Raw genomic sequence first — 15,636 nt, forward strand, 5'->3', positions numbered from 1 at the left:
GAGCAAAACAAAAATTATTTTAAAGGCATAGAAGCATTAAGCATTAAACACTTATAAGACCTTAAGATAAATAAAAGCATATTCATTTAAACAGATATGATATTTGTTATTAGAAAATTTCATGAGTAATTGTGTTTCTTAGCTATGGTGTGCTTTTTTTTTTTTTTTTTGCGGAGGGAAGGCCTGGGGATTGAGCCCAGGGCCTCAAAAATACCAGGCAAGCACTCTAACACTGATCCACACTCTCAGGCCCAGTAAGCATGTTTGAGATTGCACATTCAGTGCTTGACAGGGGAGTTCAACTCTAGAAATTTAAAGTAACATGAACTTCTCCAATGTCACTTTGGTATAGTATATTCAAGACTGGTCTTGGTGGTGTATAGACTGTATTTTATTCATTCATATCCTTTATGCTTCATTAGCTGAAATTATCTGTGCACAGAACTGCTGTGGCCATCTTTTTTGTTTGTTTGTTTAAAGTATAAGAATTATATTGCTTTTGGTTAAAGATCATTTCAAGAATCCCAGGTGAAGAGTAGATATAATGTAGTCTTAAAAAGTAGTCAGAACAGGGCTGTGGCTCAGCAGTAGCACACTTGCCTGTCATGTGTGAGGTACTGGGTTTGATTCTCAGCACCAAATATAAATAAATAAAATAAAGGTCCAACAAAAACTAAAAAACATTTTTAAAAAAGTAATCAGAACCAAGATCAAATCAACTTCTTAGTATTAAAAATGGTTAATTCAGAATTGGCTTCTGTCCTTTGACTTCATTTGTGCTTCTTAAATCACCAAAAAACTTAACAATTCCAAAATAACTTGAGCTTTGATTTTTTCAAATAAGCCACACAAGCAGCTTAAAACTTCAGTCTCTTAAGTGTCCGATATTTGAGTGAAAAGTTAAAATTAGAAAGCTATTTATGATAAATATGTAGGCTGGAGAGAAAGGTCATGTTGCTCACTAACCAATTATAGTAAGTTGCTGAACAGCCCTTGCGGCTGGTGCAAGCAGGTGGCGGTAAACATGCGTGTCGCCGTTACTGAACCAATGTATTAAAAAGGTGACTATTTATTCCAACTCAGTGGCACTGACTGAGGAGTGAGTGCCTATCACTGCCTCCATGCCAGCAAACTCAAATTTTATTTTAGCTTGATTTTGTGGTGATGACAAGACAGAATAAATTGTTGTGCTTATTTTATTTATTTATTTATTTATTGGGGGGAGGTTCCCAGGATTGAACTCAGGGACACTAGACCACTGAGCACATCCCCATCCTTATTTTGTATTTTATTTAGAGATAGGGTCTCACTGAGTTGCTTAGCACCTCACTGTTGCTGAGGCTGGCTTTGAACTTATGATCTTCCTGCCTCAGTCTCCTGAGCTGCTGGGATTATAGATGTGCACCACCGTGCCTGGCTATTGTGTTAAAAATTACTGCCTCCCAATGAAAGAAAAAAATGAAACAGAGAAAAAACAAAATGACTAAAGTGGCAGTCATCCATGCCAACTGTAACTAAAGGCAAAAACTAAACACATTAGTCCGGATGGAAAACCACCTGTGAGTACAGCTGAGATCAGAGTGAAAAGTATGGCCCCTGTAGAGCACTAACCAATGTGCAGTTCACAGAAAACCGGAAAATGTCTCCGGCAAAATCTGATGCTTAAGCTATTTACTTATTACTCAAGACAACTGTCTCAACGATCCATAGCAATAAATTCCCACAAATCTTATAATCAAAAAGATCAAAATCATTAAATAAATATACACTTGACTTTTTGCCTTTATAAATATTCATCTCTGAATAATAAACTGCTACCACTGGATGGTGAACCACCTTATTATTCATCTTCATATATTTATAATTTAGTATTTAGCAGCAGAGCTTGGTGATGGGGATGGTAACATCTAACACATTCACAGAGCTTCCTATCTGCCAGGTATTGCTTCCGGTACATTCAAAGATTGAATTTTAGTGAGATCCCATTTTTACATATGAGAAAATGAATTAACAGAGAAAATTAAAAGTTAAGAAACAAGCAAAGGTCATAAAGCTTGTTAGCTGTGAGGATTCAAAAACTTGATACTTTGAATCTAAAGTCTGTGCTTTGAATAGGTTTTTTTTTTTTTTGTTTTTTTGTTTTTTTTTTTGGTGCTGGAAATTGAAACTGGGCCTAGCACATTAAGCCTGTGCTTTACCCATGAGCTATACACCCTACCCCTGCAAAGCCTGTGCTTTCAACTACTGCCCTGAATGGCAACATGGCAGGCCAGGACTAAGAGTTTGCTAAATGGGTAAGTAAGTGTGTGTGTGTGTGTGTGTGTGTGTGTGTTTCTAGGAATATTAATATTTATATACTTACTTGGAAACCGAGTAAATTAGATCCTTACTTCTAACTTCTTCCCTAAATTCTAGTCATATTCAAACTTACTGTGTCTAATAGTCAACTTTTCACATTTGACTTGCAAACCTATTTCTCATCATGCTACTTAATTTTTATATTGACATCTTTGCCCCAATGTCTACATTAAAAATCTTAAAAGTCAACTTGTATTTCTAACTTTGTCTTAAATGCAGCATATCATTTGCCCTGAAGAAGATTCTCTCTTTGAAATGTCTTTCACATCTACTTTCCATTGCTATTTAGTGCTCACATAACAATGCAAATTCTTAGAACTCAATTTTTAGATTTAATGCAATGGCTTGGATATAAAATGTTCCCTGAAAAGCTCATGTGTTAGTTTGGGAATGTTCAGAGGTGAAATTACTAGATCATACATATAACTTAATCACTGAATTAATCCATACATGGATTAATAATTTGAATGGATTACGCAGGGGGCATGGTTAGAGGAGGCAGGTAGTGGGGGCAGGCCACTGTGTCCCTGGCTCCTCACTTTCTCTGCTTTCCAGCTGCCATGAGTGGAGAAGATTTCCTTCTCTAGGCCCTTCTGCCACTATGACGATGTTCTGCCTCATCTTGGCCCTAGGGCAGGAGTTGGGCTGACTATGGACTGAGACTGCTGAAAGAGTGAGCCCCAAATAAATTTCCTCCTCTCAGTGATTACTGTCAGGCACTTTTGTTTTGACAATAAAAAGCAAACACACTTGGGATTTTCATTTCAAGTGAAAAAAATATATGCTAAGCAGGGCTGGGGATGTGGCTCAGTGGTTGAGTGTCCCTGAGTTCAATCTGCGGTACCAAAACAAAACAAAACAAAACAAAAAAAAAAAAAAAAGAAAAAGAAATTTTATTCTTTTTAAAAAAAAATATTTATTTTTTAGTTTTTGGTGGACATAACATCTTTATTTGTATGTGGTGCTGAGTATCGAACCCAGGCTGCACGCATGCCAGGGGAGCGCGCTACCGCTTGAGCCACATCCCCAGCCCAAGAAATTTTATTCTTTATTGCTCAACAAACATTTACTGAGGAAGCTACCAGAAAAATATTTTATATAAAGATTATTTTTATTTATTTATATTCTACTTCTTTCTACAAAGAACTTGTAGTTCCATCAGTCTTAGGGCTGTCTTCTGACTGAAATCTTAGAAGGTATTAAAAGATGAAGAGAGGGGCTGGGACTGGGGCTCTGGTAGAGCACTTGCCCGGCATGTGTGAGGCACTGGGTTCGATTCTCAGCACTGCATGTAAAGAAATAAAATAAAGGTCCATCAACAACTAATAAAAATATATATTAAAAAAGATGAAGAGATAAGCAACTTCCCTCACTCTGTCCCAGGACTTTCCTGGAGCCTGTCTGTAGGTACTAGTGACTCCCTCATTTCTGTCAGGAGATTTCATTACAGGGATAAAGGAAAACCCCAGAGGGTGAATCAACTGTGTATGGAAGTTTCCTCTTCACTAGAGAACATAATTGAGAGTTCTCTGTATCATAAGTGATGGAGGATAAACATTAAATACAACTTTCCAGAAATTTTCATAGTGGCATTATAGTTGAAATACTTAGCAAGTAAAGCTATATATTCCCTCTGCCATGGAAATCTTTGAAAACAGAAACAGTCTTACCTATCAGGGATGATTTACGTGTAGCTTGACAGAAGGAACAGAGATAGATGACATTTCCAATTTCTACCTGACATTATGGTACTTAAAGAATTTAATATGAATGTGAATGAAACCGTGCCCAATTTCTCTTCATTTTCTGGCATAGTAAAATCTTCTACTAATCTAAAAGTACACTGGGAAGAATGAGGAGTCCCTTGTGGTAATCACAGGAATCGTCTAGCTCATTAGTGTCCCAAACATTTTTAGTTCACTTATATGATTCATGTTTACGTGATATGAAATCCTAATCAGGTCTATAGAATATGATTTATAAAAATAGTTGCAAAACATAATTTCTGGGTAAGTAAGTGTTGAGGTTGAGTAAATAATTTTTAAAAAAATTTAAAAACTATTATGACTCACATTTATTTATTAAAACAATAAATGCTTTCTAAAACACTAAAATCGACATTGAAAATGATCCCATCAGGCCATTTGTGGGTCGTCAGGATTGCAGAATGTACTCCAGAGAAGACCCCTCTGTCCTGTTTGCAGTTTGCTTCTTCAGTTTCACTGTGGCAATGCTCCACGCAGGTGCAGTAGGCAGAAGAGCGAGGGCCTAAGGCCAGAGTCCTAATCTGAGACCTGTGGATGGGCTTCAGGTACATTCACAAATACCCTGAAATCATGCAAGATTTCGTGTGCTTACTTACCTTTTCTGGGAAGAGGTCCACAGATTCAGTCAGATTTTCAAAGAATTCTGAGGCCTAAAGAAGGATAATGTCCAAGACTTCCCCCTGGATTTAGTATTTTTTTTAAAGGTATAGATACACTGTTTCTTTGGTCCTTGTCTTTCTTATACAAACTACATCCATTACTTACATTCTACAATTATTTCCACTTTTGGTTTCTTTAATGTGGTACAAGAATTTAAAAAGCACTTGGAAAATCACCTCAGTGCAAAAAATTTCTAGATTTTTATAGCCTTCCTTTTATTCTGTTGGAGTTGGCTTGCCTATACCTAATTCAATTGCAAATCTTTCAAAATTTTCTACTTGTTTTATCATTTTATTTTATTCATATAGCATTGGTTCATTTAAAGTTTAAATTATGTGTTTCCAAAACAAGTACAACTAGCATAACCTGGTTTAGAAACAAACCCACTGACACTTGTTGAATGAGAGGGAGACTAGAACACTACAGTGCAATGGATGAGGGAGGAGGTGCGGCAGGAGCTGGGGTGCAGGGGTCGGGGAGGGGTGTGAGTAGGCAGAGGATGAGGCAGGGGCTTGGAGTGCAGGGGAGGAGAGAGGAGGTGGGTGCCCTGACCTAGGTAGAGGAGAGGTAGGGGTGAGGATGGAGCAGGGAGAGAGCCGTGGGCACTGGTCAGCGTGCTACACGGAAACTAAGTTCACTGTTTAATGTTATCAGATGATTAAGTGGATACCAGCTCACAGTAACCCTTTTCTACTGGACTCTATCTTTACTTCAAGGCTGCAAACTATTATTAATCTCATGTCATAAGTAAAGGAACTGAGATCAAGTTATTTAATGTCCCTAAGGTCCAGGCAGTGATTAAACGAAAAAACAAAAACAAACAAACAAACAAACAAAAAAACGGGGTTCATACACTTTAAATCACAATGTTTTCCCAACTAAACCATATTGCTTTTCATCTTCAGTCCAATCAATGACAAGAGGTGTCAGTGAAGCATCACTCTGATGTGATATCAAGACCTAACAGGCAAAATGATTTTCTGAACAACAACAAATGTAACCCTAAAAAGTGACAAAAAGGGTAACCTTAAAAACTGATCTCAACTTTCTGTATGGCTTCAAAGGACCTGATGAGGAGAAAAGGAAATTCTCTGCAAGGTTTCCATTCTTTTTTCACTCCACTAATAAACAACACCACAGGCTCAAGCAGGCGGGTCATCTTTAGGCATGTCAGAGTGCTTTAGGTCACAGTCCCAGGCTCCTCTCTGTGCTTTCCCCCTAGAGCAACTTATCTAGCACATGCCTATAGAGAACCTCACAAATCTGCACCTGTAACCTGACCACTGAGCATCTCACTTGTGAATCTGACAACCTACCTGACATGTCTGCCAGGAACACTGGTAAGTACCTGTCCCAAATGGAAACTACTGAACTCTTCTTTTATCAGTTCCTTCCATCCTAGTAAACGGCACTCACCCAGCTGCTCGAGCCACAAGCCCCGCGCCAACTTTAATTCTTCTCTTTTCCTCATCAGCTATATCTGTTTTATCAGCAAGTGCTGACCTACCCTAACATATTTCAAAACTCCCCACTTCTCTCCATCTTCATTGAAACAAGATTCCCCGCCACTCTCACCTGCCGCCTGGGCTTCTGTGGTGCTCTGTGTACACTCTTCCTGGCTCCACTTCCGCCTCCTCTAGCCACTGGTTAAAAGTGGTCTTTCTTGTTTAATGTTGGTCTTCTTCTCGTGCTCTTCTTCCCTAGTCTGTTCTTAGTTACTCTCCTTATATCAAAGGAGACATTTGGCATTTGTTTTTTAGGGCTTGGCTAGCTTCGCTTAGCATAATCTGCTCTAATGCCATCCATTTCCCACCAAATTCTATGATTTTGTCATTTTTTACTGCAGAGTAATACTCCATTGTGTATAAATGCCACATTTTTTTTTTTATCCATTCGTCTATTGAAGGGCATCTAGGTTGATTCCACAGTCTTGCTATTGTGAATTGTGCTGCTATGAACATCGATGTAGCAGTGTCCCTGTAGCATGCTCTTTTTAGGTCTTTAGGGAATAGACCGAGAAGGGGAATAGCTGGGTCAAATGGTGGTTCCATTCCCAGCTTTCCAAGAAATCTCCATACTGCTTTCCAAATTGGCTGCACCAATTTGCAGTCCCACCAACAATGTACAAGTGTACCCTTTTCCCCACAACCTCGCCAGCACTTATTGTTGTTTGACTTCATAATGGCTGCCAATCTTACTGGAGTGAGATGGTATCTTAGGGTGGTTTTGATTTGCATTTCTCTGACTGCTAGAGATGGTGAGCATTTTTTCATGTACTTGTTGATTGATTGTATGTCCTCCTCTGAGAAGTGTCTGTTCAGGTCCTTGGCCCATTTGTTGATTGGGTTATTTGCTATCTTATTGTCTAATTTTTTGAGTTCTTTGTATATTCTGGTTATTAGGGCTCTATCTGAAGTGTGTGGAGTAAAGATTTGTTCCCAGGATGTAGGCTCTCTATTTACCTCTTTTATTGTTTCTCTTGCTGAGAAAAAACTTTTTAGTTTAAGTAAGTCCCATTTGTTGATTCTAGATGTTAACTCTTGTGCTATGGGTGTCCTATTGAGGAATTTGGAGCCCGACGAGGAAGTGAGGGGAAAGGGAAAAACAGTACAAGGGGGAGGAATGAATTACAGTAGTGGGGGTAGAGAGAGAAGAGGGGAGGGGAGGGGAGGGGAGGGGAGGGGGGATAGCAGAGGATAGGAAAGGCAGCAGAATACAACAGACATGAGTTTATCAATATGTAAAGCAATGAAGTGTAACTGATGTGAATCTGCAAGCTGTATACGGGGTAAAATGGGAGTTCATAACCCGCTTGAATCAAAATGTGAAATATGATATATCAAGAACTATGTAATGTTCTGAACAACCAACATTAAAAAAATAAATTAAAAAAAAAATAAAAGTGGTCTTTCAAAAACCTGAGGCTGTTTACATGCTCCAGTGATTCCCCATTATAGAACTTTGGCTTAAAATAGTCTTAATTGAATATTTTATTCAAAGTAAATAGAACTATCTTACTAAAAATAGCCTACTCATGATCTGACCTCTGCTTCTCAGCTCTCCCTCTTTACAGACTCTTTGTCCACTCACTGTCCTTTCCACACAGGTCTGCTGTGCCTCAACACTGGGCCTTGGTACCAACCTTTCTTCCACCTGCACAGACACTTTCTTGACTTTTCTTGTTTTGTCTATTTGATTTCTTCTCATCTTTCAGGTCTTACTTTAAATGGTACTTTTTCAGACTACTTTTTCTAAAATCGCCTAGATTTTAGTCTCTCCCAGTCTTTCCCAGTTCTTCTAGTTCACCCATTTACTTTCCTCACAGTACCTAAAACATAAAATTATTATTTTTTACTCATTGATTTATCTTCTTACTCTTTACCTCTCCCTACTAGAATGAAAGCTCTGAGTCAGGCGTGGTGGTGCGCGCCTATAATCCCAGAAGCTCAGGAGGCTGAGGCAGGAGGATCGTGAGTTTAAAGCTGGCCTCAGCAACTTAGCAAAGCTCTAGAAATTCATAAGACCCTGTCTCGTAGTGTCTGGCAAATATAAGGGGGTTTTCAACCTGGGAAAATTTTTGTTTATTCTACAGAATCAGCTGACTTGTTCCTTCAACATTTCCAATTTCCCATGTCATGCTTTTCCAAAGTTTTTGTTAACTACATGTTCCCATGGCAGAACCAATGAGCTAATTCAGTGACTATAATTTTCAGAGTAGCCATCAAATGGTGTAATAAATTTGGGAGACCACTGCTAGGAAAACCAATGCATTCTAAAGCTTTTTGGGTATAGATTATTCCTAGGAAGCTTATTTTTAAAAAGCTATTTGAAGAATAAACTCAAGGTTACAAAGTAACAGGTGACACAACACCACCAGTGTACGTGCTTCTCTTAGACTGGGAGAACTACAAAGCTCCTTATGGAACACACTGATACGAGTGCCTGTCACATGCCACATCCTGTGCTAGGGAGACGAGGGGGAACCAGATCTACCAGGAACACTGGACGGTTACCAGGCCTGAACACAGGCAGCGAACACTAGAGTCATGGTGCACACATGGGACACACACGCAGGATTAGGGTATTAGAGCTGTCCGTCAGCAGGGGAAGGAGGTGTTTACACTAGGTATGGAAGATAAATAGAAGTTAGGTGGACAAAGTCAGGGAAGGAAAAGAACAGTGCTGCAGACAATTGAATCCATGTGTGAAGCTCAGGAAATACGAAAGAATGATAAATGTAAGAAAAGGAAAGAAATTCAGTGTGACTGGGACACAGTGTTAGGGGGGAGGGGGAGAGGAAGAGCTGGAAATGAGGGATCACAAGGGATTTTGTATGTCAGGATAGGAAATAAGATTTATCCTAAATACAGCAGAGAGGCAGTGACTTGCTTTAAGAAGAATTGACGTGATTAGATCTGAACATCTTGCTGATGGCAGCAGGAAAAACAGGATGTAAGACAGTAGTCAAATCATGAAATTTTAGCAGTAATTCAGGTAAGCATTGTTGATAGCTCGAACTATAGTAATTGGAGAGAAATGGACAGATTCAGAGATATTTAGGAGGTGGAATTAGTAGCATGGGATTTAGAGATGTGAGAGAAGGAGCTCAGGATGACACCCAGAATTCTGCTTGAGCAATGGGTAGATACTGCTATGGAAGTGGGAAATAAGAGATGAAGGTAAAACTTGGGCTGGGTTTGACGTACAGAGATGCCTAGTAGAGAGCTGTAAATATAGATTCCTTCAAAAAGGTGGGCATTAGAATGTTTTATGGCATGGTTAGGAGGGTAAGAGCAAGGCCTTCCCTACAATGTGGCAGTCTCTGGAAACACTGTGAATAGTTTAAGTAAAACAAGTCAGAGATGTTCCTTAACGCATGAGAGGAGAAGTTTCCATTTGGGCCAATGTCCGAGACATTATAATTAATTACTATAATAGTTCAGATCATCCTGTTATAATTAAAGCACAGTTTTCAATAAAGGTGAGCCATGTAGATTTTGGTTGCTATAACATAAAGGAAAACTCCTTCAACACATGCAATCCTGTAGTGATGGCTAAAGATTAACTCACAAAATGCATTATCCTATAGTATATGAGAGAATTTAAAACAAAAGGTGCACTATTCACTTCAGGGGGATGACAGATCTGCCAGCTGCAGCAAGCGCTTCCTTCAAAACTCTCTTATGACAAATTAACATAGCATGTGCCAGATGTTTTTTTTTCCTGCTGAATTATAGTATAATATGCTTCAGTTACTTTTAGTAATTATGCATTTTGTAATCTGCCAGTACCTGCAGCTGCCTCTCATCCTGTTAATTAAAAAAAAAGCCTTAAAAAAAGCAGTTATGGCAGCCAAACATTACAGATGTACAGCCGAGAAATTATGTTTTAGAGAGTGAAAGGAACTTCCTAGGCTCAAATGCTGTGTAAATAATTCAATATGCATATACACGCACGCACACGCGCGCACACACACATACACTGAGCATCACTAATCCAAAAAGTGGAAACTCAAAATGCTCCAAAACCCCAAACTTTGTAATGACATACATGCATGTGCACACACATGCAAAGTTGGTCTTGAATAAAAGAAGCAAATGTCACATGTTGCATAATCATTTGTTCAACTCTTTTATTCAATATAATCTTATGAAATAGCTTGTTTCAATTTTATGGAATATGTCACGTAAGATGTTAGCTCATAGTTTTGTAAAGACATAAATGATAGTTCCTATCATAATTCAGTTAGTGCCGTAAAAAGGAATGAGCAGAATGGTATGGGTGTGTAAGAACATAAAAGCCATAAATCTTTCAAGGGAAAGAAGAAAACCTCATAGAAAAAATGGCATTTGAGTTGGGGGTCTGGAGAGAAGAGAACCTTTCCAGGTGGGAGCTGGGGAAGGACATCCGTACAGAAGGCACAAAACTAGCCCCAGGTGGTCCGCTCTCACTCCATCTACATCTGATCCTTTTAGTCAGCACCTTTCATTAATACTTAAAATAAAAAAGGAAAACCCAATCAATCTACCTTTTTTTAAAAGTCATTTTAAATGTGGAAAAAGTTTGAGAAATTCTAACCTTAAAAGAGTTTATTATTCCAATTCATTCTCTTTTAAATTGACACATAATAATTGTACACATTGATGGAATACAATGTGATACTTCAATTGTGTATGCAATGTGGAGTGATAAAAATCAGGGTAATTAGCAGTTTTCCTTAAACACATATATTGATTTATTTGTTGTTATGGGGAAGCTTTGAACTTCTGTGTTCTAGTTCTTAATAAAGAATATAATAAATTGGAAACTACAGTGACCTTACTGTGCTTTAGGGCATTACAGCTTATTCCCCCTATGCAAATGTACTTTGGTCACCATAATCCAACCTCCCTTTATTCCCACCCCCGACCCCGCTCTTCCTAGTTTCTAGTGACCACTATTCTAATATCTACTTAGATTGATCATCCCCCTCCCGGCCCCCGTGCTGAGGATCCAGCTCGGGGCCTTGTGCATGCTAGGTAAGATGTACAGTCAAGAAATTACAGGGCTGGGTTGTAGCTTAGGGGTGGAGCGCCTGCCTCTCAGGTGTGAGGCCCTGGGTTCAATCCTCAGCACCACATAAAAATCAGTAAATAAAACTATTGGGTCCATCTACAACCAAAACAATATTTTAGAAAAAGAGAAATTATAATGTTTTAGAGAGTGAAGGGAACTTCCTAGGCTCAGGTGGGTGTTGTGTAAATAATTCAACACACACACACACACACACACACTGAGCATCACTAATTCAGAAAGTGAAAATCCAAAATGCTTCAAAATCAGGAGTTGTCAAGTGGGCAGGGCTAACATCACATTTAATTTTTAGGAAGAAGATTCTGAAAGCAGTACAAAACATGGAATAGAATGGGGGAAAACTGATGACAGAGAAATCAGAGTGAAGCACGTCCTTTAAGAGCCATAGTTACAGATGTGGGAGACCTGACCGGCATAGGGACAGGAGTGTCACTGCTCTTAACATGTATGGAGGACCTCTGGAGGCCATCCTGGGAGCTATAAAAGGACCACACTATGGAGATTTCTGCCAGTTACCTTCCTGCCAGTACCCTCTGACGACTCCTGTTTCCCAAGAACTTGCAGGCAATGGATGTTAACTATCTTTGACATTTTTGCTAACTTGCTGAATAAAATAATTGCTTAAAATTGCTTCTAATACAAGTGAGGCTGAACTCGCTCTGACACGTTTCAAGGAGTTTTGCCTTTCTGCTTTTGTGAGCTGCCAGTTCATGCACTTTGTCCATCTTTCTACTGGTTGTTCACATTTTTCTTAATTTGTGGAACTTAGTGAATTTTACATATTCATCTTTTGTTTTATTTTTCTGGTATGCTATTTAAAATACAAATAGTATTTATGTTTAGTATCTTCTTTCATATAGAATATTCACTTTTTACTTTTATGGTTAGATCAATTAATTACTCTTCCTCTTTTGGATTGTGTTTTGATTAAAAACACTTCTCCATTCTGGGAGAATAAAAAAGTCTGACTTCTTCTGATGACTTCTTCTTCTTTTTATATTTAGCTATTTAATATATGTCGAATTTAGTTTATGTACAGAGTAAGAAATATTCTTTTTAAAAATTTTTTTAGTTATATATGGACACAATATATTTTGTTTATTTATTTATTTAAAGAAAGAGTGAGAGAGAGTGAGAAAGAGGGGGAGAGAGAGAGAGAACTTTAATATTTATTTTTCAGTATTTGGCAGACACAGCATCTTTGTCTGTATGTGGTGCTGAGGATCGAACCCGGGCCGCACGCACGCATGCCAGGCGAGCGCGCTACCACTTGAGCCACATCCCCAGCCCATTGTTTATTTATTTTTATGTGGTGCTGAGAATTGAACCCAGGGCCTCACATGCGCGAGGCAAGTGCTGCCACTGAGCCACAACCTCAGCCCCCAGAATAAGGAATATTCTAGATGATTTTCCAAAGTCATCTCTTTACCATTGTGTGTGTGTGTGTGTGTGTGTGTGTGTGTGTTGCTGGGGACGGGACGGAACCCAGGCCTTGTGCATGGGAAGAAAGCACTCTACCAACTGAGCTGAATCTCCAGCCTCTGGTCTCTGCTTTTCTGCATTCTGTTCCTACATCTGTGCTAATAACACCATACAGATTTATACTTTAATATTTGGTAAGGAAGGTCACATATAATTTTTTTCTGTAAAGTTTTAAAATTTAATATATAATATAGCAAAGATTTCATATTTCTGTAAATTTGTAGAGATATTAGTTATAGAAGTTACATATTAATAAGTTAATGATTAAAATCACTTCCTTTTGGAAACTCAATATTCTGTTACATATACTTCAAGATAAAAGAGTAAGAGGGAATTATTAAAATTAAAATTTTACAAATTAAACTTCAAAGTGAAAGAAGATACCATAGAGTAGTTTGAATTTTTTATTTGTTCTTTATAGCTATACATGACAGTAGAGTGTATTTTGATATATTATACATACATGGAGTATAAATTATTCTAATTGAGATCCCATTCTTGAAGTTGTACATGATGTAAAATTTCACTGGTCATGTATTCACATATGAACATAGGAAAGTTATGTCTGATTCATCCTACTGTCTTTCCTATTCCCATCTCTCACTCTTCCTTTCATTCCTTTTGGTCTAATCCAATGAACTTCTATTCTTTCCTCCCATCCCCTTATTTTGTGTTAGTATCTGCATATCAGAGAGAGCATTCAGCTTTTGTTTTTTGGGGAATGGCTTATTTCATTTAGGCTGATAAATTTCCAGTTTCATCCATTTACTGGCAAATGCTATAATTTCATTCTTCTTTATGATTAATATTCCATTGTGTATATATGGCATATATTCTTTATTCATTCATGTTGAAGGGATGGTGGGTTCCATAGCTTAGCTATTGTAAACTGAGCTGCTATAAATATTAATGTGGCTGCATCACTGCAGTATGCTAATTTTAAATCTTTAGGTATATACTAAGGGGTGGGATAATTGGGCCAAATGGTGGCTCCATTACAAATTTTCTGAAGAATCTCCAAACTGATTTCCACAGTGGTTATACCAATTTTCAGTCCCACCATCAATGTATGAGTGAATGTATTCCCCACATCCTCATCAACATTTATTGTCACCTGTATTCCCGATAATTGCCATTCTGATTGGAGTAAGATGGAATCTCCGTGTAGTTTTAATTTGCATTTTTCTAATTGCTAGAGATGTTGAACATTTTTTCATGTATTTATTGATTGAATCATCAACAAATTTGGAATGGAGCCACCATTTGACCAAGTTATCCCACCTCTCAGTATATACCTAAAGATTTAAAATCAGCATACTTCTGTGAAGTGCTTGTTCAGTTTCTTTGCCCATTTATTGATTGGGTTATTTATTTTATTTCTATTAAGTTTTTTGGATTCTTTATATATCCTGGAGATTAATGCTCTAGCTGAGGTACATGTGGCAAAGATTTTCTCCCATTCTGTAGGCTCTCTCTTCACATCTTGAATGCTTCCTTTGCTTGATTTTACTTCTTGTGCTTTAGGAGTCTTGTTGAGGAAGTCAGTTCCTAAGCTCATATGATGGTTGTGCCTATGTTTTCTTCTTGTAGGCGCAAGGTCTCTGGTCTAATGCCTAGGTCCTTGATCCACTTTGAGAGATAGGGGATAAATTTCATTCTTCTACATAAGGATTTCCAGTTTTCCCAAAACCATCTGTTGAAGAGTCTAGTGGACTTCAAGCCAAAGGTAATCAGAAGGGACAAAGGAGGACATTTCATACTGCTCAAGGAAATTATACATCAACAAGACACAACAATCATAAATATCTGTGCCCCAAAGGAGCATCTACATACAACAAACAATCAAACAAACCCTTCTCAATTTTGGAAGTTAAATAGACTACAACATAATAATACTGGGTGATTTTAACACGCTTCTCTCATCACTGTTAGGATAGATCCTCTAAACAAAAACTAAATAAAGAAGATATAGAACTAAAAAATACAATTCATAATTTAGACTTAACAGATATAGAATATCTCATCCATCAATGACTGAATATACTTTCTTCTCAGTAGCACATAGATCCTTCTCTAAAATAGACCATGTCTTAGGCCACAAAACAACTCTTAGCAAATACAAAAAAATAGAGGTAATACCTTGCATTCTAGCAGATTGTAATGAAATGAAATTAGAAATCAATGATAGAAGTAAAAATAGAAGCTACTCTTAACACCTGGAGACTAAAGAATATACTATTGAATGACCACTGGGTTACAGAAGAAATCAGGGCTGAAATGAAAAAATACTTAGAGGTAAATGAGAACAGTGACACAACCTATTGAGATCCTTGGGACACTATGAAGGTGGTTCTAAGATACGTCGAGCTCATTCATTAAAAGGATAGAAAGTCATCAAATAAATAACCTAACATTACGTCTCAAAGCCCTAGGGGGGGAAAAAAAGAACAACTTCCTTTTCAAAACCAAAAGCAGAAGATAGAAAATATTAAAATCACAGCCAAAATCAATAAAATTAAATTTTTTAAAAAAGCTTCTGATCCTAAGCTTTTTTATGTTGTCAGGAAAATTATTTCCCAGGTGAAAATTATTTTATTTTTATTGTATTTAATTATGGCTATAGTTACTTACCATAAGAAATTGCAGGTACCTTGTGATCATAATTGTCCATTGCCAGAAGTAACAGAGGTTTTCAAAGGAAGCTAAGAGGACTCCAGCATCTTAAGTATTTTTTTGGCTGGACTTATATTTGCTTTTGTCTCAAATATTTTCCTAGTTATAGCAAATAAGTAGGCAA

General features: G+C 37.8%; 1 protein-coding gene across 1 annotated transcript in view; it reads right to left on the minus strand.

Annotated features, from left to right (window-relative positions):
* Sclt1 (sodium channel and clathrin linker 1) overlaps nucleotides 1–15,636 on the minus strand; it is a 174,413-nt gene that overhangs the window by 7,406 nt on the left and 151,371 nt on the right. The window lies entirely within an intron of this gene.

The sequence above is a fragment of the Urocitellus parryii genome, chromosome 10 (assembly GCF_045843805.1).
Source record: "Urocitellus parryii isolate mUroPar1 chromosome 10, mUroPar1.hap1, whole genome shotgun sequence".
NCBI lineage: Eukaryota > Metazoa > Chordata > Mammalia > Rodentia > Sciuridae > Urocitellus > Urocitellus parryii.